This window comes from Neofelis nebulosa, chromosome 2 (assembly GCF_028018385.1).
Source record: "Neofelis nebulosa isolate mNeoNeb1 chromosome 2, mNeoNeb1.pri, whole genome shotgun sequence".
Classification (NCBI taxonomy): domain Eukaryota; kingdom Metazoa; phylum Chordata; class Mammalia; order Carnivora; family Felidae; genus Neofelis; species Neofelis nebulosa.
Genome location: NC_080783.1, coordinates 217,943,297 through 217,970,398, shown reverse-complemented (window position 1 = coordinate 217,970,398; position 27,102 = coordinate 217,943,297). Strand labels below are relative to the sequence as shown.

General features: G+C 44.5%; 2 long non-coding RNA genes across 3 annotated transcripts; both read left to right on the top strand.

Moving 5' to 3' along the window:
* Positions 1-10,802: 10,802 nt before the first annotated feature.
* Positions 10,803-16,686, top strand: LOC131505551 (uncharacterized). Its single transcript, XR_009258456.1, has 2 exons — positions 10,803-11,579; positions 14,421-16,686. It is a non-coding gene; the product is annotated as an uncharacterized LOC131505551 (long non-coding RNA).
* Positions 12,855-14,201, top strand: LOC131505548 (uncharacterized). 2 transcript variants are annotated; one of them, XR_009258452.1, is made up of 3 exons: positions 12,855-13,153; positions 13,667-13,808; positions 14,022-14,201. It is a non-coding gene; the product is annotated as an uncharacterized LOC131505548 (long non-coding RNA). The 2 variants fall into 2 exon arrangements; XR_009258453.1 differs by having other exon boundaries at positions 12,856-13,153; positions 13,692-13,808.
* Positions 16,687-27,102: the final 10,416 nt, after the last annotated feature.

The following is a 27,102-nucleotide window of genomic DNA, read 5'->3' as shown; positions in this document are numbered from 1 at the left end:
GCCTCGATCTCCAAGAGCTTTGAAAAAAAATGCTTGCATTTTTAAGATTTTTTTCTGTTGTGTCAAAATCACACACACACACGCACACGCACACGCACACAGCAACAAATAAGTAGAAAAGAGATAATGTGGCAAAGCAGCTTTCTTCTCCAACACTTCCCAGCCCTCTCCCAAAAGTGACTTTACATTCCTTGTTTTAATTCTTCCAGAGCTTCCTGTGCTGTGCTAGGGTCACACCTCTACTGTTTGATTTATCAATTTGGGGCTCTTACCTTTTGACTCCTAACTGGAAAGATAAGGCTTTAGTTCATCATTTTCCCTTTGCTGTCTTCTTTTTTTTTTTTTTTTTTAAGTTTATCTATTTATTTTGAGAGAGACAGAGAGAGAGAGAGAGCGAGCACATGAGCAGGCGTGCACACACACACACACGCACACAGGGGAGGGGCACAGAGAGAGAGGGACAACATCCCAAGCAGCTGACAGCACAGAGCCCGACATGGGACTCGACCTCACGAACTGAGAGATTAAGGCTTGAGCCAAAATCAAGAGCAGGACGCTTAACCGACTGAGCCACTCAGGTGCTCCCCCCTTCTGTCTTTTATGTTTATAACTGCTTTCTTGAGCTAGCATTCACATACCATAAAATTTACCCTGTTTAAGTGCGCAGTTGAGTGGATTCTTAGCGTGCTCACAAAGTTGTGCAACCACGTTTAAAGCCGGAACATTTTGTCCCCCGCGAAGAACCCCCATATCCATTAGCAGTCAGCCCTCATTCTTCCCTCCTCCCAGCCCCTGGCAACTGCTCATTTCTCCACATCCTCACCAACACAAGATATTTTTGTCTGTCTTTTTTCTCATGGTCATTCCAGTGGATGTGAAGTGGTTTGTGACTGTGGTTTTTGTCTTGTATTTTCCCTAATTACTAATGATTCTGAGCATCTTTTCATGAGTTTACTGGCCATTCATAGATCTTCTTTGAAGAAATGTCTATGCAAGTCTTTTGTCTTTTTAAATTGGATTACTTGTTTATTGTTGAGGTGGCAGAATTCCTTATGTATCCTGACTAACTAGATCCTTATCAGATATATGATTTGCAAATATTTTTTTCCCTACTTTGTGGGTTGTCTTTTCACTTTCTTGATGGTGTCCTTTGAATCACAAATATTTTACATTTTCACAGTGACTGATGCATCTATTTTTTGTTGTTATTGTTCATATTTTTGGTGTCATATCTGAGAAACCATTGCCTAATCCAAGGTCAGGAAGACGTACTCCTACATTTTCTTCTAAGATTTTTATAGTCTCAGCTCTTGCGTTTAGGTCTGTGGGGGATTGTGTTGAATCTGTGGGCCGGTTTGGGGAGTTGCCATTTTCACGGTTAATTCTTCTAGTCCATAAACAAGGACTCCATCTTTTTCAGTCTTCCTTAATTTCTTGCAATAATATTCTGTGGCTTTCAGCTTTTGATGTCGTTGTAAGTGGAATTGTTAATTTCATTTTCAGATTGTTCATTGTTAGTGTATGAAAATATAATTGATTTTTATATATTGATTTTGTATCCTGCAGCCTTGTTGATCTTGTTTACTGGTTCTGATAGTGTGTGTGTGTGTGTGTGTGTGCGCGCGTATGTGTGTGTTCCTTAGAATTTCCTATATATAAGAGCATAACATCTGTGAATTGTTTTACTTCTGTTTTCCCAAACTAGATGCTTTTTTTTTTTTTTTTTTTTTCCTAATTGCCCTGCATAGAACTTTTGGTTCCATATTGAATAGAAATGGTGAGAATGGTCATCCTTGGGGCTCCTGGGTGGCTCAGTCGGTTAAGAGTCCGACTCTGGCTCAGGTCATGATCTCATGGTTCATGGGTTCGAGCCCCGCATGGGGCTCTGTGCCGATGGTGCAGAGCCTGCTTGGGATTCTCTCTTTCTCCCTCTATCTCTGCCCCTTCCCTCACTTGCTCTCTCTCTTTCAAAATAAATGAACCAAACCAATTCGACAATAAACTTCATATTAAAAAAATTATAAATGAACCAAAAAAAAAAAAAAAAAGAGAAGAAGAAGAAGAAGAAAGAATAGCCACCCTTGTCTTATGCTGATCGTAGAGGGGAAGTGTTCAGTTTTTCATCATGAAGTATGCTGTTAACTGTGGGCTTTATACAGATACCTTCATCAGGTTGAGGAAGTTTCCTTCTTTTCCTAGTTTGTTAAGTGCTAATAATGTGATGGAGTATTGAATTCGGTTAAGTGCTTCTTCTGTGTCTATTGAAGTGATTATGTAGTTTTGTCCTCTACTCTATTTTTTTATTAAAAATTTTTTTTTAATGTTTTATTTGTTTTTGAGAGACAGAGAGAGACAGAGCATGAGCTGGGGAGGGGCAGAGAGAGAGGAAGACACAGGATCTGAAGCAGGCTCCAGGCTCTGAGCTGTCAGCACAGAGCCCAATGCGGGGCTCAAACTCAGGAACCATGAGATCATGACCTGAGCCAAAGTTGGACGTTCAACCAACCGAGCCACCCAGGCACCCCTGTCCTTTACTCTGTTAACATGGTATATGACATTGGTTGATTTTCATTATGTTAAACCAACAGTGCATTTCTGGGAGAAATCCCACATGGTCATATAATCCTTTTTATATGTTGCTGGATTTTATTTGTTAATATTTTGTCGAGGATTTTTGCATTTACCTTCGAAAAGGATGTTGGTATGTGATTTTGGGGGTGATGCATTTACCCAGTTTTGGTATCAGGGAATGCTTGTCTCAGAATGGGTTGGGAACTGTTTCCCTCTTGCTTTATTTTTGGGAAGGGTTTGTGAAGGATTGGTATTAATTATTGTTTAAACATTTGGTGTAACTCACCAGTGAAGCCATGTAGGTCGGCTTGTAGGGGTGGTGGGGGGTAGTTTTTGATTACTAATTTAGTCTCTTATAGGTCTGTTCATATTTTCTATTTCTTCTTGAGTCCCTCCTTGAGTTTTCCCTCTTCTCTTAATGTTTGACATTTACATTATTATTAAATCTTCTAAAAGCCATTTTCCTAACTTTAAATAATGGGCTTATGTCTTGATTTCTTGTGTATCAACTGTCCATAATTTCGTTTGATCCTTCACTTTGTCAGGTAAGGATATTTATACCCACCCTTTCCTTCCTCCTTCCTTGTTACAACTATTAACTACATTTCACAACATCAAAGTTGGTAATATTTGCATTCTGACAACACAACCAAATCTTGGATGCTATGTCTACAGTTTGAATTGAAAGGCTAAAAGCCAATGAATGGCTTTACATTAAAACGACATCCCTGGGCATGTTTGATGCTAAGAGCAAACTCTGTGCCATTTTCCCAAATATTTTTAAAAAATCATATGTTGTATTCCATGGACGACTTAAATTTATGACACATCTTGCTTGCTTCTTTTTCATACTTTCTGTTGTTTTTCCCTGAAGGTCTAATTGCCTGCCCTTCTCTCTTTCTTTCTTTCGAGTGTGTGACTTGTCTTCACCCTACTCTCAACTCCTTTTCAAGCTCTCAGTTATTCCATTTATTTTCACCAGAGATCTTCTTCCTGGAGCTCCCTGCTTTCCTGCTCCGAACCGGATGGTTGCTTGCTAGATTCCCAGCAGCTTTTGAAAGCAGTTTTCTGCTCCAGCCCTAACCATTTGGACCTCCTTCTCTTTGCCAGGTAATGTCAGCTCCTCTGATCTCTGCCTCTTCCCTCCTTCCTAGTTAAGCCCTTCCTGAATCATTTCTTCCTCTGATTTTTCATCCTGTCACCATGGAACTTTGCTCTAACTTGGTTTTCCTGTCTCTAAAAGGAAAAGTCTAGATCTTTCTAGAATATAACTTCAGCAGAATTTAGAAGAAGGAAATGAGCTCATATTGAAAATCTGCCTCAGAATGCCCAGGAGAAAGAGGCGTGACACAAAATCAAGGAATTGATTTCATTGTTAATTTCTTGTGACTTTTTCCCTGCTTTTGACTAATTATCCATCCTGCAGGCTAGATTAATTTTTGAATTTAATATCATTGTATAGCGTTCAATCAGAAAAAGGGATAATCAAGGTTAAAATTGTTATACAATTAAGTCATAGGTTTCCTTTCCTCCTAAAATGGAAATATTCAGAATTTACTTCTTTAACATTAAAATTAAGCCCGGTATTGATAAGTCTATCAGCAAGTTTTTGAGGAAGATCATTTAATGCATAATCCTTGCTGAGTACTTATTAAACATAAGACTGCCTACTTTACTGGGCAGAATTTGTATTTGAATCAGGTGCTTCACTGGAAATTTTTTGGCTAACTTCAACACGTTTTTTAAAAGGGAGAAACAAATTGGGTGTGCAACTCTTCTTTGTAAGAAGACGGAGAAATCATTTTATTATGAGCAGTACATCAAGAAATCAAGCTTACACCTATGAGCTGTAGGGGTAGGCTGAGTGGACACTCCAATTCTGACAGACCTCATGGTATCTCGCTTCATATTATAAAGCAAATGGCAGTGATTCAAGTTTTTCAGCTTGCATGAAAAATTCAGGCCCGAAACAAATTAAGGTAAACTGGAGAACATCAAGATCATATAGAAATTAAGATATTCGAGACCACGTGTGACTTTCAAGATTTTTGCAAGGTACTTTTGCCTTCGTCAACACAAACCTTTGGGCAACCATTAGATCAGACGTGCAAGTATAAGGAAAATTGCCAACTCATAAAATGTTTTCCTTGCGTGCCAATCCCTCATGTGGCAAACAAGGGGGCAAATCTTACCTTTTGCCACCTTCCCGGCCAAAACAGTTAAAAGTTCTAAGCAGGTGGGTCAGTTGCTGTTTGTGAAGCCGATTTGAACAGATGCCATCCCAGAGATAACGCAGGTCCCACTTAGGACTTGAAATTGACACAGCGTAAGTTTCCCCCCTTAATTTATAGTGCAATAAAAGCAGTGATGAATGTAGGTGCACTCCACCCTTGCAAAGAGTTACCATTTTTACGATTTTGACAAGTTCACACTCCTGGCTTTACCCTCACACTGTCCTAGGTTCAAGTATTTAATATTTAACCATCTGTATTCTATAAATAATAGATGTGCCTGTCTTCACAACTGAATATCAGCAGCAGATTTTATTGTTGACAAGAGTGATAATGTTCTTTCACCTTCTTAACTTTCTATATTACTGTTAATTTTCCCTTTGTGGCACAGAGTTGAGGGAGGGCCTGGGTCATTCTGCAGGAAAATGAGCAGTTATAATGCAGTTGGAACTGAGCACCAGAGGAAGCTTGGGTAACCCCACAGCCATTTCAGTGCTTTGACATCACAGACTCAAGCACGGGTCTCGTGGAAACGGAAGGCACCCCAGCCGTCATCCACCGCCTCCCCACTATAGGGAGGCAACCCAGAGTTTCATGTAACACATGCTGGGCTCAAGCTTACTAAGCGTAAAGAAGATTCTGTGGGACAGTCGACGGTGAAGGAATTTGGTCAAGGTCATATGGCTAATATTGGAAGAGTGGATGAAATTCAATTCACTTCAATAAATGGTTGGAAACTATTGGGAACAAAATCTTGACTTTGCAGAAGTTTAGATCATATGATCTCCCCTGCTGAAAATCCTACAAATAGAGCTTCTACTACATATAGAATAAAACCCAAACTCCTCCTCAGGGGGCCCAACAAGTACCCTTCAGTTCCGGCTCCTTCTTTCCCTGTCTGGTGTTCCTATCAGTTCCTCAGACCAAGCTCATTCTCTCTTCAGGGCGATTGCACAGACTATTCCGTGTGCCTGATATGCATTTCTTCCAGAGAGTCAAAGCTCCAGTCCATCCGCTGTCCTGCACACCCAGGGAGGTCTCCCCTGTCCCATTTCCCTGATTTGTTGACTTTCGGAGCACCTGTCACATAGCACACCACCTTGTTTTTTCTTTTGTTGTCCATCTTGCTCTGTAAGGGCAGGACATGGTCTCTGTCCTTTCCCACTGTATCCTTAGGGCCAAGAACAGTGCCCGAGCTCGCACAGAAACACAAATATTGTGGGGTCAATGAATGACAACACAGAGAGGCAACCTTTCTGAGAGCAATCACGATGCTGTGGGATGGTGATGCCCATTCAGCCTTCAAGGCCCATCTTGGTCAGCCCTCTCCTGTAAGGTGGCCCTGGTGTCCTCCATGGAGGTGATCTCTCCTTTGTTCTCCCCAGCACTTAGTGTGATATTCCTTGGAATACTTATGACGTAAAACCATTTGGTGACTTTGATAGTTAATTTTATGTGTCAGCTTGACTGGGCCAGGGTGTGCCCAGATTCTACGTTATTTCTGGTAGTGTCTGGGGCGGGGGCAGGCGTATTTCCAAGTGACAAGAGCATTTGAATGGGAGGACTCAGGAACACAGGTTCATTCCTCAGTGTGGGTGTGTGCCATCATCCTTGGAAGGCTGGAATAGAATCAAAGGCAGAGCAAGGAGGCCTTTGCCCCTCTTTGCTTCCTGCCTGCCTGCTTCAGTTGGGACAGCTGATTTCATCTTTTCCATTGCTTGCACTGGGATTTAAACCATCAGATCCCTCATTCTCAGGCCTTTGGACTCAGTCTGAATTACACCACTGGCTTTCTTGAGTCACCAGCTTGTGGAAGGCAGATCATATGACTTCTCAGTTTCCATAATCACATGAGCCATTTCCCGTAATGAATGTCTCTGTCTTGGGGCACCTGGGTGGCTCAGTCAGTTAAGCGTCTGACTCTTAGTTTTGGCTCAGGTCATGATCTCATGTGCTTGAGTTCTAGCCCCGTGTAGGGCTCTTCACTGACAGCGTGGAGTCTGCTTGGAATTCTCTGTCACCCTCTCTCTCTGCCCCTCCCCCATTCGTACTGTCTCTGTTGCTCTCAAAATAAATAAATAAATAAATAAATAAATAAATAAATAAATTTAAAGAAAAATAAAGAAAGAAAATGACTGGCTGGACAGACACCCGCTGCAGATCTGTAAGCGATAGAGAGCAGAGGGTAACTGTTGTGCCTTCCATTTGTATGAAATATCTTGCATTTTATTTTTTTATAATTTTTTTAATGTTTATTGATATGAGAGAGAGAGAGAGACAGAGTGTGAGCAGGAGAGGGGCAGAGAGAGAGGGAGACACAGAATCCGAAGCAGGCTCCAGGTTCTGAGCTGTCAGCACAGAGCCCGACGCGGGGCTTGAACCCACGAACCGTGAGATCATGACCTGAGCCAGAGTCGGATGCTCAACGGACTGAGCCACCCGGGTGCCCCGGAAATATCTTGCATTTTAAAATAGAGTTTATTTTTAAGTAATCTCTATGCCCAACATGGGGCTCGAACTCACAATCCCGAGGTCAAGAGTCACATGCTCTACCAACTGAGCCAGTCAGGTGCCCCTGAAATAGCTTTCATTTTCCAAAGACCTTGTACAGATACTCTCTGACATTCACGACAGGTCACGGTGTGACACAGTAGGCACCATGCACGTTTTCGGACGAGGAAACCGAAGCTCACAGAAGCCATGTGACTTGCCCAGTGCCGCTGTGTCATTTTGGCTGAGTCAGGCCATTGGTCCGGGCCCCTTTCTCCGATGCGCCCAAGTTGCAAAGCGGTGCTGGGAACAGTAAGGGAAACCAAGGACTTCTGTCGATACCCAATCCTGATGGCCCAAGAGGAGTTTGGAAGCAGACTCCCTCGAATTTTCTCTCCATTTCCTTTCCAGTCTTGCACATTTACTGCTAACTATGTGATGGTTTGAAGAATTGCACTTGGTGGAGGTTCCAGCCTGTCTTGTTAGATAATCCTCTGTAGCATTTCATGGTGTCTTTGGGGAGGCCCGGGTGCAAAGCGGGCAGGTGCTCTCGGCCAGGGTCGTGCAGGTGCGGGGCCGGTGTCTCTCTTGCTTCCCCCTCTTCCTGGGTCTGGCTTTGGGTGCCCTTTCGGCTCGCTGCTGGGGGCATGCTGGGAGGGACAACACTGTCCCCAAGCATCAACATTTTAGGCTCTGGGAGGCTCATCCACATCGCCCCTTGGTATGGGCGGAACCAGAACCGGGGCCAGCCTCAATTTGTCCCTTGATGAGAAAGAGCTCTGGCAGAGGCCTCCCCCCACCTCTTCCCAAAGCTGGTCATAACTCAGGACTGTTTTTACCTACAGAAAGTATTCGCTGAGGAATGGCATGGAAAACGAGGGAATTTTCCCCTTGCCTTTGACACAGACTCTCCGTGTGCACTGGGACGGGCTGACTCTCCTTCCCATGCAGGGCTTCTGGCTCCGGAAGGTGGGAAATAATCCGGTGACTTGTCTCATCAGGCTGGTAGGAAAATATACACCAAATCAACGCTGACTCAGCACCTACTGCTCATATAAAATTCCTGGCATAGCTGTTTTCCTTCAAAACCCAAGAACGTATCAGCGAGTGGTAAGACAGTCGTGTTAGATGGATGGGCCACCAGACTGAGGGGCTGTAAAAAGGGATAGGAACCCCACCCCACCCCCGCCGTGGTTCTGAACCTCTTTTTGGTAAACTTGGCGGGGTCTCCCGGAGTGCTGTAAGGACTCAAACTTCTATTACAACGAAGAAATAGGACCATTTGTTATGCGTTGCAGACTGCAAGGTAGGCTGGGTTACCAGGGTTTCCCCTATATCCTATTTAGAAAGAGCGGTACATGAGAAGGTGCTAGCCAAAAGAACAGTTGGTTTTATCCCGATCACGCAAACATTGAACGAGTGAGCCTCATGTTTGACTAGTGTTTGAAAAACAACATCATTTGGCATTTTTACCACTGTTTTCCTCTGCAGAGAAACTTTGTAACTGGCAAAAGGTTTCAACATTGCCCCGCGTACAGGGAGGGATTGGAGAAGTCATCTGGTTGTGTTAGGCTTGCCAGAGCAACTGGGCACAGAGGTGTGCATGTGTGTGTGTGTGTGTGTGTGTGTGTGTGGTTGAGTGCCCATGACAAAATGCCTGGATGTGGTCCCCGCTGCTTACATGTGCGCATCTTAAATAAGCAGAGATCATCTATAAAGAAAACTCCAGATAGGGAACCCGGAAGCTAAAGGCATAAAGAAAAGTCTCTCTCTTCTCATTCCGACTTCCCGGTGTCTACCCCTCCCGAAGGCAGGGATTAAAGGGGGGCGAGGGGTGAGGTCGTCTGGAAAATGCTTCTCAAGCCTCAGCTCCCCTTAGAATCATCTGGGGAAGGGGCACCTATGTGGCTCAGTCAGTGAAGCGTCCGCCTTTTGGTTTCGGCTCAGGTCATGATCTTGCTGTTTGTGGGTTTCAGCCTCACATTGGGCTCTGCATTGACAGCATAGAGCCTGCTTGGGATCCTCTGTCTCCTCTCTCTCTCTCTCTGCCCCTCCCCTGCTCGTGTGTTCCCTCTCTCTCTCAAAGTAAATAAATAAACTTTACAAAAATATATTTAAAAAAATCACCTGGGGGGGGGATTTGTTAAGACACAGAGCACTGGGCTCCTCTTTTCTAGGACTTTCTGACTTTGTGGGTCTCGAATAGTACCCCAGGATCTGCATTTCTCCCAGTTTCCCAGAAAATTATGGACACAGCTTATCCAGGGACCCCCACCTTGAGGACCACGGATCCAGAGGTGTGCCCTGCCAGAAAAGGGCGTGCATTACTCACTCGGGGACACACCCATTGCTAACACCCCTGACTTCTCAGTACTCTGAAGGTAGGCAGGTTTTTACAGAACCGTCCATGTTTAACAAAGAAACGTGGAAATCAATCTTTTACTCTCCTGACGCGTATGCCACATCGATGGTGACTCTGATAACCAAGAAATGACAGGGCTGTGATTTGGCTGCATTCTGGTTCTCTAAGAAAAGGAACGGGCTACCCGATCAGTCACATCTTATTCTTAAATCATTAACATTTGTAACAGGTTCATTCTCCACCTGGCAGAATAGATGGGAAGTAAACTCTGGGTTACGAGTTTTGCCACGTAGTAAAGAAACTCCAAGTTCACATGTTTTAGGTGGAGCCTTCGGGATGGTGTTGGGAAGGAGCTAGTGGGGCCAAAGTCCTAATGTTGGTAGCAAAGCCACACCGTCAGATCTGCTTGCTCACGTCTTTAAACTCTGAGCACATCTCCCACTGTTTTCCTGTGCTCACTCAAGTGCAACAGTTTACCCTCTTGTTCTTCCTCCAACCCACAAGGGAGGTGCCTGCCTCAGGGCCTTTGCACTGACTCTCCCTCCTGCCTGGGATGCTCTTCCCCCGGAGACCCACAGGGCTCTTCCTCACCTGCTTCGATTTTTGCTCAAATATCACCCTGAGGCTTGCTTTCCCCGATTGCCCTTTTGGAAATTGAAATTCCATTCCTCACTCGTGCTCTCTCTTTTCCCTATTTCTGGACTTTTTTTTTTTTTTTTCCTATAGCATTAACACTATCTCACATATATACTTAACTTTTAAACTTTGTTATCCGTCTCCCGCTGCAAGAATGTTAAAATCCACAAGCAGAAAGGCCCTTCTGTGCCTTGCTTTAGGGAATGCAACATGGCAGGTGCTAATGAACAATGTGTTGAGTGAATTCTGATGTCAAGTGTAAGGGTAGGTGGACCGTGGCACGGGAGCATCGGGAAGACCGCACGGGGGAGGAGGAGGGGATCGAACATAAGTCTGCGGAGGGGAGGTGCTAGAAAGCACATTCCCCTTGTTGGTCTCAGCCAGTAAGGAGCCGCACGTGGGCTCGGACACCCCAGGAAACATGTGCACTGGTATGTTTTTCTCTTTCTCTGTATTTTCTCTTTTTCCCTCCCCTTCTTCAGGTAGGTAGCTGGCTGTGCATTTCATTGCCTCTGACAAGCTCTGGGACTGGCAGATTGTGGGGGGAGCTGCAAGATGCTGGCCCTTGTTTCTGAAAGCCTGAACCGTAAGAAAACTGAAGAGTGCTCACAACGGAGGGGAAGGGGAGGAGCAGGCTGGCTTGGAAGAGGCCAGAGGGTCCCTCGGAGTGGGCACGGACAGCCTCCCCCTCCTACCTCGGCACCAGCAGTGATCCTGGAGCCCGGGCCTGGCCAAGGGAGCAGAGAAGTCCAGGGAGGGCTGAGAATGCGCCCCCACTCCTTAGCCGCCACCCCACCTTTCTGCCGCCTTCTATGGGCGCCTTGTCAGAGTCTTCCTGTCCTATGCTCTCTCATTTGGCTTCTGCCCTTTTGCCTTCCCAGACGCCGCGCGCGTCGAAATCCCTGGTGACTGCCAGGCTGGACTCACACCCATCCTGTAATTGGATGTTTTTGTTGCGGTGGCAAAACACATGTGACGTGAAATCTGCCATGTGAACCAGCAGTTCGGGGGACATCAAGTACATCCTCATTGCTGAGCAGCCATCCCACCGTCCACCTGCAGAACTTTCTTTCTCACGTTTCCCAACTGGAACTGCTTCCGTGAAACACTAATGCCCCAGGCTCACCCCCCGCCTTGTATTACACAACCTCTGTTCCACTTTCTGTCTCCTCGAACTCGACTACTCCAGGGGCCTCACGGAAGTGGAATCGTACAGTATTTGTTCTTGTGTGACTGGTTTATTTGAGACTTCGCATATCGTCTTCAAGATGCGTTCGTGCGGCAGCAAGGTCAGAACTTCCTTCCTTTTTAGAGCTGAATGACATCCCATTGCGCGAATACCACAGTTCGGTTATCCGTTCATCCAGGGATGGACATTTGGGTCGCTTTTACCTCTCGCTATTGTGAATGATGTTTCTACAAACGTGTGCGTACGAACACGTGAGTCTCTGCTTTGAGGTCTTCAGGGTGTATGCCTGAGTGTAGAAGCGCTGGGTCATATGGTCATTCTATGCTTCATTGTTTCAGGAATCGCCACACTGTTTCCCCAGCAAGAGCCATCCTCCAAGCCCCCTAGCAGCGCCCAGGGTTCCAATTCCTCCATCCCATCCTGACACTTGTTACTCTGTTGTATTTTATTTTGCTTTCGATGGTAGTCGTCCTACTGGGTGTGAATTGGTTCTGACTTGGCTTCTCTGTGGCCTTCTTTGATTCCTCCTTCTCTTTTCTGCTTTTATGGTTCTTTCTTTCTTTCTTTCTTTCTTTCTTTCTTTTTTTTGCTCAGTCTCCAATCCAATCACTTCATCAATGTTAGCATTGCCCAGGGCTGCATCCAAGGTGTCTCACCCTGAATATTCACAAACTCCATATATTCGTTACTCTATATATTCACGTACCCAAATACTCTGTATAACTCATATGGTTCATATAGCCACATATTCATGTAACTCACATAGTTCATATACTCATATATTCCACGTAACTCTGATGACTATCATCTGAATAACGATAACAAATTAATTTTAAAATAGGAACTGTGGCTTTTAAAAACAATGCGTTTTAAAAACAGGTACTCCATATATGTTTTGAAAAATCAGGTCATACAGGAAGGTTCATGGTGAGAGGTCTCCTTCCCATCCCTGTCTCCCAGTCCCCCAGGTCTTTATCTCCGAGGTAACCCCGTTACGGGTTTCCTTGTATGACTCCAAAGTGTGCTTGGCATTCACGAGCATTTATAAATACCCAAACGCCCCCTGCTTTTTTTTAAACAAATGGTAACACCTTGTTCTGCACCTGGATTTTTTCACTTTGTAATATATCTTGGCAATTGTTCCCTATCAGTACCTGGAGAGTGGCCTCATACATCTTCATGGCATACTAGCATTGCTCCAACTCCCCCCGCCCCACCCCAGTACCCGGGACGACAGAAACACATAGGCAGCAGCAAGGACACATTTTATTTGAAATCTTCAGTTTTATTTGCGTTTCATGCCAATTTTTTTGTTCTGTTTCCTAATGCATCTGTGCTTATTTTAATATAACGATCGTATTTTAAAACAGATGCTCTGGAAAGATGGACTTGTTTATTCTGAGATTTATACACCTCGGCAGGCACATGTAGCCGGTTGGACACATAAACATGACACTGTGAGATCATCACAGTGATACTGTGAGGCAGGCAGGGCAGGGACGATCGGGCCCCTCCTGCAGATGAGGGGGCCCTCAGCAACGTCGAGACACCTGCCAGGCAATAGTCTGCATGGGCAGAGCCAGGAGGCCACCGGCACCTGCTGACATATCATGCTGCCTCTCAGGATACGGACGAAAGAAGAGAGGAAGGAAACCAGGATCTTAAAAGACAAAAGTACTTCAGGGTTTACACTGAAGGGATACTTGCATAACATGTTTTGGATGAAAGGCCTGGAGAATGTAGTCCCAGCTAACAGGGCAGGAAAGGAGACCAGCGCTCTTTTGCGTTAAGAAGCACCAACGTATTGGGGACGCCTGGGTGACTCAGTCCGTGAAGTGTCCAACTGCGGCTCAGGTCATGGTCTTACAGTTCGTGAGTTCAAGCCCCATATCAGGGTTTTTGCTGTCAGCACAGAGCCCGTTTCAGATCCCCGCACCCTCTCTCTGTCTACCCCCTGCTGTGCTCTCTCTCTCTCTCAAATATCAATAGACATTTTAAAAAGTAAGTAAAAAAAAAAAAAAAAAAAAGATTGGTACCTTGAAGCCCTAACCCTTGGTGCCTCAGCATGTGACTGTATTTGGAGACAGGACCTTGTAAAGGGTGGTTCTATTAAAATGAGCTCAATAGGGTGGGTCCTAATTGAGTAGGACCAGCTTCCTTCTAAGAAGTGGAAATTGGGACTCACAGAGACACCAAGAGTGCTTGTGTGCAGAGGGAAGATCTTGCAAGGGCACACTGGAGGAGACAGCCATCTGCAAACCAGAGAGAGAGGCCTCAGGAGGCACCAAACCTGCCGACCCCTGCTCTGTGACATCCAGCCTCCAGAACTGTGAGAAAGTAACTTTCTGTTATGTAAGCCCCACCCTGTCGATGGCACAGGGTTATGGCTGCTGGAGCAGATTAGCACAGCATCCACTCAAGGGTTACCTTTCCTGCCTCTCTATGTGAATTTCCTGCTCCCGAAACAATGCGGTTCCTCTGGATAGGGCTGGGCTATTCATTCATTCATTCACTCATTCTTCATTCATTATTTATTGCTCAGGTCCCTGAGCAACGGGATGTGACGAGCCCCTGTTATCCTGGACCTCCCCACTAGTCTCCCATCTCCAGAACAATCCGCGTTCCAGCTTCCTCCCCGGGTGAGACACTATAAACATGTACCAGGGAACAGGGGGAAGGAGGTGGCATGAAAAGTAAAGGAAATGTCCCAGATGGATCCAAATGTTTGTTTGTTTGTGTTTGCGTTCCCGTGGAAGTGTCTCTTGTAGATTGCCTTGCTGAACATGGGTGTGGAGGACAAAGTAGCTGAGGTGGGATCACGGTTCGGCTTCTTCTCATTTCGAAAGTGGTTCAAAGCGCCCAGCTCAGCCAGTTTGGAGACTGGGAGCCCTGACAACGCTCACAGCTATTAATTTCCTTGCGTGTGTTTGTGTGTCTCCAGAAACCACCCAGATTCAGAGAAGAGCTAGGATTCCCCCGGCACTGGTGAGGATTGTTTCGGCTGCTGGCGGAGGAGACGAGGGGTAAGACGGGACGGCCGACCTGTGGGTCAGCCTCTCTCGCCAACGGGGGTCCCACCAGCTTCCCAGGCCCTTTGTGCCACTGGGCGCCAGAAAGAGCTGGCGTCACTGCAAAGCCCGGCCGTGACTCATCCACCTCCCCAACTTCGCTCTTAAAATGCGCTCTCTGGACTTTTCCAGGAAAGCCTGAGTGGCTCATTGCAGACACCCATCATTAACGTGCCTTTCACGCTTCTTAATTCCCTCCCGGGCTTTAACCATCATTGCAAACACGAGCAGGGGATTCTTCTCAGAGAAAGACATTCATCATGACTGTACCCAACCTCCGTCTCCAATGCAGGAATTACGGCAATCGCCAGTGGGGAAAGGGAGCCAACAGGTATTTTTAAAGAGGCTCTATCCACTGGAGGATCGAAAAGAAAATATCCCCTTTGAGCATTTAGTCACACACATCAAAGGAAACAACACTTTCAATCTTCATTTGCATCGTACAGGCATTAGATGTGGTCCAGTTACACTGAGCTCCGCTTGGAAAGGCAGAAGTGCCAGTCCTTTCCAAGCCTTGACGGAGACAGAGAGAAAATGCAGCCAGGCAAATAATATATCACCCTGCCAAGGCATTTTCCATTTTTAAAAGGACAGAACAATTTTACATTATTTCTGGAGCCTCTTTGCAGCAAATATCCCTTGACATTTATTCTAGCACCCTGGCCGGCTGGCCTAAAAGCCTGGCTGCTCTCGGCCTGCTGTTCCTGTGTGCCGGGCACCGCATTCTGCCTCTTGGGCTTGAAGCTCCAGACGTGAGAAGGGCAAGTGGCCCGGGTTTTTGAGCACAGGCAGGAGGAGGTTGGCTCTGCAGGAGGGGCCTGCGAAGGCTCCAGCCTGGTGGCAAGATCATGGCGTTTCAGGTCACTTGAAGGCAGTGAATGGAGAACCAGCATTCAGGGCTCAGAGCCTCCGGGTTGAAACCCCACAAGGCAGGGTTGGGGTTTGTCACAGATAAAACAATGAAGTGTGCTTGCACTTGAGGGGGAGGCCCCTTGGGGAAGTGGAGAACGGCCACGAGTTCTAGAATAATTAGCACCAAATGACTTCTAGTTAGGGTGACAAATGAGCACATTTTCCAGATCCGGAGAATCAGGACTGGGCTATTAGGTGAAATTTTCCCAACCGTTTTTGTCTTCAAAAAAAAAAAAAAAAACTTTTTTTAACGTGTATTTATTTTTGAGAGAGTTGGAGCACAAGTGGGGGTGGGGCAGAGAGAGAGGGAGACACAGAATCCGAGGCTCCAGGCTCTGAGTTGTTAGCACAGAGCCCGATGTGGAGTCTGAACTCACGAACCGGCTCATGACCTGAGCTGAAGTCGGATGCCCAAACGACTGAGCCACCCAGGCGCCCCTTTTTTTCTTTTTTTAAAAAATTTTCTTATGTTTATTTTTATTTTTGAGAGAGAGACAGAGTGCAAGTGGGGGAGGGGCAGAGAGAGGAAGACACCAAATCCAAAGCAGGCTCCAGTCTTTGAGCTGTCAGCACAGAGCCCGATGCAGGGCTCGAACTCACAAGCTGTGAGATCGTGACCCGAGCCGAAGTCAGACGCTCCACTGACTGAGCCCCCCAGACGCCCCCAAACTGTTGTTTTCTAAGGTGGTTTGTGGTCCACTCCTTGCCAAGTGTGAGGTCCTTTGTCAGAGGGCGAACTGTGGATTTTATTGTTTCGAATCCTCAGTCCCGGCTGGCCTGAAAAATCTCAGGGTGCTGAATGATTAATTCCAACCTGCCCTAGAAAACGTTAGTCAGCTGGCAAAAGGAAATAGCCCAACACGAAGGCAAAAAGAGCAAATTGACTTTATCTGTGAGTGATTATGTTTGACAAGATGAAAAAGAAAGAAATCTTTTGTCACAGAAGAAAATTGTGCTGTGAGAAATCTTTGCCCAGGTCTTGAGGCTCTGCTTTACAGTTTGAATTAAAATGGAAGTAATCCCAGCACCGCCCCCCACCCCCAACACCAACAGAGAACAGAGAAACAAAACTTCATTTTTCTACGTTTACTATCGCAGAGTTTTAGAAACCACATCAGGAGTTCCGGGTCTACTCCAGAGCAGCACTTCCATTAACCAGCAAAATCTCTTTCGAGAAACCTATGTTTGAATTGCTATTTACTACTAAAAGTTTAATTTTTCCTCTAAGTATTTGTCACACATGCAGTCAAATTCTTTGTGGGTGGGAGAGCAAGGCAGATGGGACTCCTCTCCAATGAGAAAGAAGAGCCAATTTTCACTCTGAAAAGGGCGAAGAGATCAGGACTGTTAGAATCATCCTTCTGATTTAGCATTTATCTTGTACCCACGGCATCACAGTCTGCTTAGAATCGGAAAGAAGGCGTCGCCGGCAGGGAAACAAACTGTTTTGGCTCAATCTATGACTCAAATTTTACTGCTTACATTTTTTTCCTTCACTAATTAAAAACAAAATTAACCTTCTTTTTTAAAAATTCCAAATATGGGGCTCCTGGGTGGCTCAGTCGGTTGAGCGTCCGACTTTGGCTCAGGTCGTGATCTCTCACGGTTCACGGGTTGGAGTCCCGTGTCGGGCTCTGTGCTGACAGCTCAGAGACTGGAACCTGCTTTGGATTCGGTGTCTTCCTCTCTCTGCCCCTTCCCTGCTCATGCTCTGTCTCTGTCTTTCAAAAATGAATAAACGTTAAAAAAATTAAAAAAAATTCCAAATGCTTTTTGTCTTTTAAGCAAACTTCTCCCTGATATCCATGAGGTTAACTACCTCAGCTCTTTCAACTCTTTGCCCAAATGTCAATTAAAAAAATTTTGTTAATGTTTATTTATTTTTGAGAGAGAGAGAGAGAGAGAGAGAGAGAGCAGGGGAGGGGCAGAGAGAGAGGGAGACACAGAATCCGAAGCAGGCTCCAGGCTCCGAGCTGTCAGCACAGAGCCCGATGCGGGGGCTCAAACTCACGGAGTGTGAGATCATGACCTGAGTGGAAGTCGGACACTAAAGTGACTGAGCCATCCAGGTGCCCCTGAATGTCAATTTTTAAAAATTTATGTATGTATGTATGTATGTACGTATGTATGTATGTAATCTCTGCACCCAGCATGGGGCTCAAACCCATAACCCTGAGATCAAGAGTCCCATGCCCCGCTGACTGAGCCAGGCAGACTCCCCACTCGTCCTGCCAAGGTCAAGTTCACGATGATATCTACCCTGACTCTTTCTGTCAGCACCCTGATCTAACCTGCTGAGCTAATTGGCCTTTGACGCTTTCTGTCAGCACCCTGATCTAACCTGCTGAGCTAATTGGCCTTTGACCTGACCATTTCTATTTCAAACTACATCTCCCCAACTCTGGTCCTCCTGATCCCCTCTGACCTGCTCCACTTTTTTTTTTTTTCTGTACCATTTATGGACTTCTCACATACTATAGATTTTCTTTATTATGTTTATTGCCTTCCCTAGAAGGTGAGCATCAGGAAAGCAGAAATATGTGTTTTCTGTTCAGTGATGTACTTTCATTGCACTGAATGGTGCCTGTCACTTAGTAGGTGCTCAATAAATGTGGAATCACAGGAACAGGAAAGGTTGTCCAAGATTTGGAAATGAGCAAGATTGTCCTTTTAGCAAAGCATTGGGCATTGCCTGGGGGACCCTCTGGGGAGGGTGTGATTCTACCGGAGTGAGCACCTTCATAAAAAAATGTTTATTTTGAGAGGGGGAGAGGGGCAGAGAGAGAGAGAGAGAGGGAGTCCCAAGCAGGCTCCCCACCATCAGCACAGAGCCCAGTGTGGGGTTCTATTCCATGAACCGTGAGATCATGACCTGAGGCTGAGATCAAGAGTCAGATACCTAACTGACTGAGCCACCCAGGCACCCCTGGAGTGAACACATTTAACTGCCTTTCTGTGGACCTGGTAGGAGCAGAAATCTGTGAAGAAATACAGAAGATTCTTACCCGTAGACACAACTGAGTTCTGCCCTCAGGAAAACATGCCACTTCATTGCGCCATAGGATATGAACCACTTTTGCATCTTGGACCACGCATTCCTGCTTGCCTATAAATATACTTCTCTTCTTCAAATTCTTCTTCCAACTGGTGTCAGTATCTTACTGGTTCCCCCATAACTAAGGAGCTAGAGACAATTCTCAACACGTACTCACTGTATCTTTGTGTGAGGGTCATAATTTTTTTAAAGCTTATTTATTTTGAGAGAGAGAGAGAGAGAGAGAGAGAGAACTGGGGAAGACAGAGAGAGAGGGAGACAGAGTATCCCAACCAGGCTCAGCATTTTCAGCTCAGAGCCTGATGTGGGGCTCGATCTCACGGACCATGAGATCATGACCTGAGCTGAAACCAAGAGTTGAATGCTTAAGTGACTGAGCCGCCCAGGCACCCAGAGAGTCATGATTTTTATAAGCTTTTTGAAAATGATGAGTAAGAGATAAATTAGACTCCCAATGCCCTAGGAAACCTTCATCAGTCCCATGGTCTTAGATGCCATTGGACGCTGATTGTCTCCCTGATTTGTATCTCCAGCCACAACCTCTCTGTGCCTAATGTGCATATATCCAGTCGCCTTCTTGATGTCTCCACCTGGATATCTGATATGCATTTCAGAATTAACATGTCCTAAATGGAATTCTGGATGCCTCTCCTAAACTTGCCTCTCCCCAATCTTTAAGTGGCAATACTTACCAACTCAATTGCTGAGGCCAATATCCTAGGAGCCAAACCTTGGCCCAAAGCACTTCTTTCCTTTATCCTTCACATCCTATGCTTTAGCAAAACCCAAGCAGTATCTCTACCTTCAATACATATTCCAAATCCACCTCTCTCTTAAGTCCCCCATCTTGGTCTATGACCTGCCTCCTGTTTTTATAAATAAAGTTCATTTGGAACATAGCCATGGCCATTTGTTTCGATATTGTCTGTGGTTGCTTTTGCACTGCCACAGCAGGTGTAACAGTTGAGTAGTTATGACAGAGATTACAGGGTTTGCAAAGCTTAAATATTTACTATCTGGTCCTTTATTGAAAAAAAATGTTTTTTTGCTAACCCTTGGACTGAACAATGGCCTCCAAAGATATCAGGTCATAATCCCTGGAACCTGTAAATGTTACCTTATTTCAAAAAAGGGTCTTTGCCAACATGGTTAAGGATCTTGAGATGGATGGGGCGCCTGGGTGGCCCAGTTGGTTAAGTGACCCACTCTTGATTTTGGTTCAGGTTATGATCTCATGGTTCGGGAGTTCAAGCCCTGCATTTGGCTCTGTTCTGACAGCATGGAGCCTGCTTGGGATTCCTTCCCTCTCTCCTCTCTCTCCCTCCTTTTCATGTTCTCTTTGTCTCTCAAAATAAACAAATAAACAAACAAACAAACTTTACAAAAAGGACCTTAAGATGAGTGAGATGGTCCTGGATTATCTGGGTGGTCTCTAAATGCCATTATAACTGTCCTTTTAAGAGAGAGGCAGAGGGAGATTCTGTTTGTCTGTCTGTCTGTCTCTCTCTCTCTCTCTCTCTCTCACACACACACACACACACACACACACACACACACGAGAACAATGTGGAGATGAGGCAGAGAGAGTTTTGAAGATGCTGGCCTTGAAGATTGGAGTGATGTGGCCATCAGCCAGTTAGAAGCTGGAAGAGGCAAGGAATGGATTTTCCCTGGAGCCTTCAGAGGGAGCACAGCCCTGCCAACACCTTAAATTTGGCCCAATGTAACAGATTTTGGACTTTTGGCCTCCAGAATTGTAAAAGAATAAATTTCTGTTGTTCTAAATCACTAAGGTAATTTGTTACAGCAGCCACAGGAAACTAATACACCTTGTTTGAGCCACCATTAGATCCTGACTGTAATAATCGCCTGCTGAGTGTCTCTCCTTCCTCTCTTACGCCCTTAGAGCCTATTCACCTCATGTCAGAGTGATTTAGTTATTTAATTTTTAAAAAAATGTTTATTTTTGAGAGACAGAGCATGAGCGGGGGAGGGGCAGAGTGAGGGAGACAGAATCCGAAGCAGGCTCCAGGCTCCAAGCTGTGAGCACAGAGCCCAACGCAGGACTTGAACCCACGGGAGATCACGACCTGAGCCGAAGTCAGGAAGCCCAACCGACTGAGCCACCCAGGTGCCCCAGAGTGATTTTTTAAAAAACACCACTGAAGTATACTCCCAGCTCAGTACCCTCCATAGACTTTCTAGGACCCTCAGAATAAAGTCCACACCTTTTACCATGGATTCGAAGTCCTGTGGGATCTGGCCTCAGATTCCTCTTTGGATTCAAGTCCAGCACTCTTCCCGAATGGCCTCATTGCAGTCTCTGTGACACACCAGGCGTGCATTTGCCACAGGGCTTTTGCACCTTCGGTTTCTTCTGCCTGGGATGTTCTTCTACCTGGTAACTGCATGGCTCACTCTTACTTTCTTCAGGGACATCGCCCTGTCTAAAACAGCACCCTCTTGTCCTACTTCATTTTTCTGTAAGCATCTATCATTCTCTAACCTTTGATCATGTATTTGCTTATCATCTGTCTTTCCTCCCTCGGTGCCAGCTCCATGAAGGCAGGGATTTTGTCTGTTTTGTTCACTGCTGTACCCCCACACCTAGAATCAGTAGCTGGTATATCGTCGGCACCCAATAAATATTTGTTGGGTAGATGCACACGGTAAGAAAGACTTAAACCATATCAAATGAAGAGTAAGCCATATTTCTTTTTTCTGTTTTACTCGCAAAGGAAAATTTAGGTAGTATTTAGGTTTCTTGTTATCCTTCCAGAAATGTTTTCTGTACATGGTAGAATATGTGCAATATTCTATGTACAATAGATGTTATGATTGTGTAGTATGAGAGCAGTATACATCATGCCCTGTGTCTTGCTTTGTTCCAATTCAACAGCTAAGCTGGAGAAACTTACATGGCAGTACCCTTTATTTATTTATTTATTTATTTATTTATTTAGAGAGTGCATGAGCACAAGCTGGGGAGAGGGGCAGAGGGAGACAGAGAAGAGAGACAGAGAGAATTCCAAGCAGGCTCCACGCTCAGCATGGCGTCCCCCACGGGGCTCGATCCCACGAAACTGGGATCATGATCTGATACAAAATCAAGAGTGGGACGTCCAACTGACTGAGCCACCCGTACACTGCTACCCCCATCTTTTTAATGGCTGCATAATATCCCACAGCTTAATACTTAAAGAAAAATAAATTGCTGACTTCATTTGAAAAATGGAGAAGTTCACGACAGTTCAATGCCTGTGAGTCCATGCTGTGTTTATGGGCTCTGGTAGATGGCAGCAGGCTGATTTTTCTTGGGTGCGCCTCAGTGCCCATCAGAGACAACAGTACTGATAGGTAATCAGCAGCTTTCTCCTTCAGGTGTTTTGACAGGTCACTTTATTTTCAACAACTAATTAAAGTTTCCTTGGAAGACGGAAAGGCAAAATAAATTACAATGGAAAGTGTTGAGGCAAATAAGAAAACAAACAAAACCTAGGAACCTTCCAGATACTCTCACCAGCCTTCAGTGGTGGCCAGAGGGTGATGAGCAGCCCTACCGTCTCTATTTGCCTCCTGGAACCGTACAAGTAGACAACGAATGTGTAAGTGGGGGTTGCAGGGCAGATACTAAGTACTTTCGCCCCTTCCTCCAATTAGACTGCTGCCCACAAGTCCTTGCTCTACAGAGAGTCGGGGGGCCCCACTGATATCTCGCTGGGTTCCAGAAAGCAGAGGTAGCTTCCTGGTCTCCTAAGTCTGTTAGCTTCTGAAGTCGTTAAGTTCTTTGCGTATGTACCCTTCTGAACCAGCAAAGCCTGGCTCTTTAACCATTTCCCTCTTTAAAAGAAAGTAGCCATTTCTTTGATCCTGAGTTCAAATTCAGTAACAATGGATTAGGCTGTAATACCAGAAAGCTTAAGAAGGAGGGAAGAGACTTTAGTTTGAATGAATGAATGAATGAATTTAGAAGATTTTATTCTTTACTTAAAATTTTTTTTTAATGTTTATTTTTGAGGGGGGGAAGGGGCAGAGAGAGAGGGAGACACAGAATCCGAAGCAGGCTCCAGCTGTCAGCACAGAGGCCGACGCGGGGCTCAAACTCATGAACCGTGAGATCATGACCTGAGCCGAAGTCAGATACTTAACCGACTGAACCACCCAGGCACCCCTAAAAGATTTTATTTTTAAGTAATGTCTACACCCAATGTGGGGCTCGAACGTACAACTGCAAGATCAAGAGTCACGTGCTCTTGTCTGGCACCTGAGCCAGACAGGTGCCCCAAGACTCTCGTTTTAAAGGGAAAGTCCAGAAAAAACTGGATTGATTTTTTAAGTAGGGCATGAAGATGACAGACATCCTGTCAAAGGCACTTAGCTGTTAAGTCCAAGGAGGGTCCGTGGAGAGCGGGTGCACTCAGGCCTGTTTTATGCAATAGCTGGGTGATGTGGAAAGCTCCCCCTCACCCCCGCCAACTTTTATTTAAATTCTAGTTAGTTGTGGGAAGGTTTTACAATTAAGGCTGTCGTTTAGATAACATCTCTTGGAACCACTATCACAAGGATAATGTTCTATTCTGGGTTCTAATACTAAAAGGAAAACAAACCCACCAGAAGTGGTGTGGTTGGTCCTTAGCCTTAGAGATCCGGTCCCCGCTGACTTGGCTGTACTTTGGTAAAAGAAATAAAAAGAAAATGTTCAAAATTTCAACTGATTCTTTGTCCACAAAGCAGGACTTTTATGTTCAAATTACATTTCAAATGAGCTGAAATTTAGCCCTACTAGGCCTAAAGAGCTCATTATGTGTGGACTGACAAGCCTGTACTTTGCTCACCGAGAGCAGACTTTTCGAGATGACAACGGCTGACATTCTGTGCGTGGAGGCAGGCAGGTTGTAGAAAGGAGGAAAGATGGGGGTTTGCAGGATTGGAAAAACGGGATATCTAGGGAAAGGTTTGTTCTGCTAAAGCTCACAAGTTTTCATTATGTTTTGTCTTAAAAAGGCAAGGGGGTACGGGATCTCTTGTATTTTTTCTTACAACTGCTTGCAAAGCTGTAGTGATCTCGAAATAAAAAAGAATAACTAAAGAGAAAGCAAGGGGAGAAACTTTTTTGGAAGTAGAACTTTAGGACAGTACTACTTTGAACAATGTAGCCCTTCCAAAGCTAAGGAGTCATGGGTAGAACAACTCAACTCTTCCTTGTCCTGGGTTGGGAAAGAGTGAGCAGGAGTCTTTAAGCCTCTGAAGTGGGTTCAGTATATGCTTTCCTGTGTCAAATCCAGTAACTTCCAGTTTAAGGAAGCAGGTCCTGCCACTCTTTTTTTTTAAAAAAATTATTTATTATTATTTCTTTTGAATTTACGCCCAAGTTAGTTAGATATAGTGCAGTAATAATTTCAGGAGTACAATCCAGTGATTTATTGCCTACATAGAACACCCAGTGTTCATCCCAAGAAGTGTCTTCCCTAATGCTCCTTGCCCATTTAGCCCATCCTCCCTCCCACAACCCCTCCAGCAGGCCTCAGTTTGTTCACTATATTTGTCTTTTATGGTTTGTCCCCTTCCCTGGTTTTATATTTTTTTGCTTCCCTTCCCTTATGTTCATCTGTTTTGTATCTTACATTCCACATATGAGTGAAGTCATGTATTTGTCTTTGACTAATTTCGCTTAGCATAATACATTCTAGTTCTATCCACATTGTTGCAAATGGCAAGATTTCATTCTTTTTGATTGCTGAGTAATACTCCATTGTGTGTGTGTGTGTATGTGTGTGTGTGTGTGTATATATATATATATATATATACACACAAACATATATACACACACACACACATATATATATACATATATATATACATACACACATATATATATGTGTGTATACACATATATACATACATACCATAACTGCTTTACCCATTCATCTGTCAATGGACATTTGGGCTCTTTCCATACATTGCCTATTGTCGATAGTGCTGCTATAAACATTGGGGTGCATGTGACCCTTCAAAACAGCACACCTGTATCCTTTAGATAAATAACAGTAGTGCAATTGCTGGGTCGTAGGGTAGTTTTATTTTTAATTTTTTGAGGAACCTCCATACTGTTTTCCAGAGTGGCTGCACCAGTTTGCATTCCCACCAGCGGTGCAAAAGAGATCCTCTTTCTCCCCATCCTCGCCAACATCTGTTGTTGCCTTAGTTGTTAATTTTAGCCATTCTGACTGGTGTGAGGTGGTATCTCATTGTGGTTTTGATTTGTCTTTCTGTGATGATGAGTGATATTGAGCATCTTTTCATGTGTCCGTTAGCCATTTGAATGTCTTCTTTGGAAAAGAGTCTATTCATGTCTTTTGCCCATTTCTTCACTGTATGATTTTTTGGGTGTTGAGTTTGATAAGTTCTTTATAGATTTTGGATACTAATCCTTTATCTGATATGTCCTTTGAAAATATCTTCTCCCATTCTGTTGGTTGCCTTTTAGTTTTGCTGATTGTTTCCTTCACTGTGTGGAAGCTTTTAATTTTGATGAGGTCCCAGTAGTTCATTTTTGCTTTTGTTTCCCTTGCCTCTGGAGACGTGTTGAGTAAGAAGTTGCTGTGGCCGAGGTCAGAGGTTTTTGCCTGCTTTCTCCTCTAGGATTTTGATGGCTTCCTGTCTTACATTTAGGTGTTTCATCCATTTTGAGTTTATTTTTATGCATGGTGTAAGAAAGTGGTCCAGTTTCAATCTTCTGCATGTCTCTGTCCAAGTTTCCCAACACCATTTGCTGGGGAGACTGTCTTTATTTCATTGGCTATTCTTCTCCTGCTTTGTTAAAGATTAGTTGGCCATATGTTTGTGGGTCCATTTCTGGGTTCTCTATTCAATTCCACTGACGTAAGTGTCTGTTTTTGTGCCAGTACCATACTGTCTTGATGATTACAACTTTGTAATACACCCTGAAGTCTGGAATTGTGATGCCTCCAGCTTTGGTTTTCTTTTTCAAGATTTCTTTGGCTATTCGGGGTCTTTTCTGGTTCCATACAAGTTTTAGGATTGTTTGTTGTGGCTCTATGGAGACTCCTGGTGTTATTTTGATAGGGATTGCATTGAATATGTAGATTGCTTTGGGCGTGTTGACATTTTGACAATATTTGTTCTTCCTATCCATGAGCATGGAATATTTTTCCATTTTTTAGTGTCTTCTTCAATTTCTTTCATAAGCTTTCTATAGTTTTCAGTGTATAGATTTTCCTCCTCTTTGGTTGGGTTTATTCCTAGGTATTTTATGGTTTTTGGTGCAATTGTAAATGGGATCGATTCCTTGATTTCTCTTTCTGCTGCTTCATTATTGGTGTATAGAAATGCAACCAATTTCTGTGCATTGATTTTATATCCTGAGACTTTGATGAATTTATGGATCTGTTCTAGCAGCTTTTCGGTGGACTCTTTTGGGTTTTCCATATAGAGTATCATGTTGTCTGCAAAGAGTGAAAGTTTGACTTCCTGCTTGCCAATTTGGATATCTTTTATTTCTTTTTGTCGTCTGATTCCTGAGGCTAGGACTTCCAATACTATGTTCAAGTCCTGGCACTCTTATCTTCATCACCTGTCACGATACACAATCACTGTAATTATGCTGACCAGGAAAGAACACTCTTTTAGAATGTTTTTTGAGATGAGAAAGCGATCATTTAATATTCCCCTTATTTACCTATGTTCATCTGTTCCTGGACAGAATTCTTTCCTTGAAGAACATTGGGGCCAAAATGGGCAAGGATTTATAGGGTAGGGTGTCCAGCATTTCTCCCTACTCCTCTCCTTTATAAATGGGCTCATTTAGCCACTTTCTAAATGGCTTCCCAGACTAGAAATGCCCACCTCTTGGTAACCTCTCAAGCAAAAACAAACACCAGCTGTTATGGACTGAATATTTTTGTCCCTCCCCACCCCCCAGTTTGTATGTTGGAGCCTGCCAGTCATGTGATGGTATTAAGATGTGGGGCTTTGGGGAGATGATGAGGATTGGATGAAGCTATGAAGGTGGGGCCCCATGATAGCATTAGTGCCCTTTTAAGAGTCATGAGGGGACTTGCTTCCCCTCTCTGGTTTCCACAGTGGGAGGAGGCACCCTGATCTCAGACCTCTAATCTGTGGGAAATCAATTTCAGTTGTTACAAGCCACTGTTCCTGGTCCCTTGTTACAGCAGCCTGAAGTCACCTAGACAACAGCACAGCCAACCAGCCACAGCCTACCCCCAACATCTCATCCTCTGGGCCAGCCGTTCTCAAACCCATTGATCTCGGATCTCTTTACACTCTGAAAAATTATTAAGGACCCCAAAGAGCTTTTTGTTTGTGATATGTTTATTTATCACGTATACACTCTACAGCAATTTAAAAAAAATTTATGAGCTCGTTAAAAAAAATAAACCATTACATGTTAACATACATATTTTTTAGTAACTAAGTTTTCCAAAATGAAAAAGTTAGTGATAAGAGCAGCATTGTTTTATGGTTCTGCAAATCTCTTTAACATGTCACTTAATAAGAGACAACTAGATTCTCCTAGCTGCTTCTGCCCTCAGTCTGTTTTGACGTCA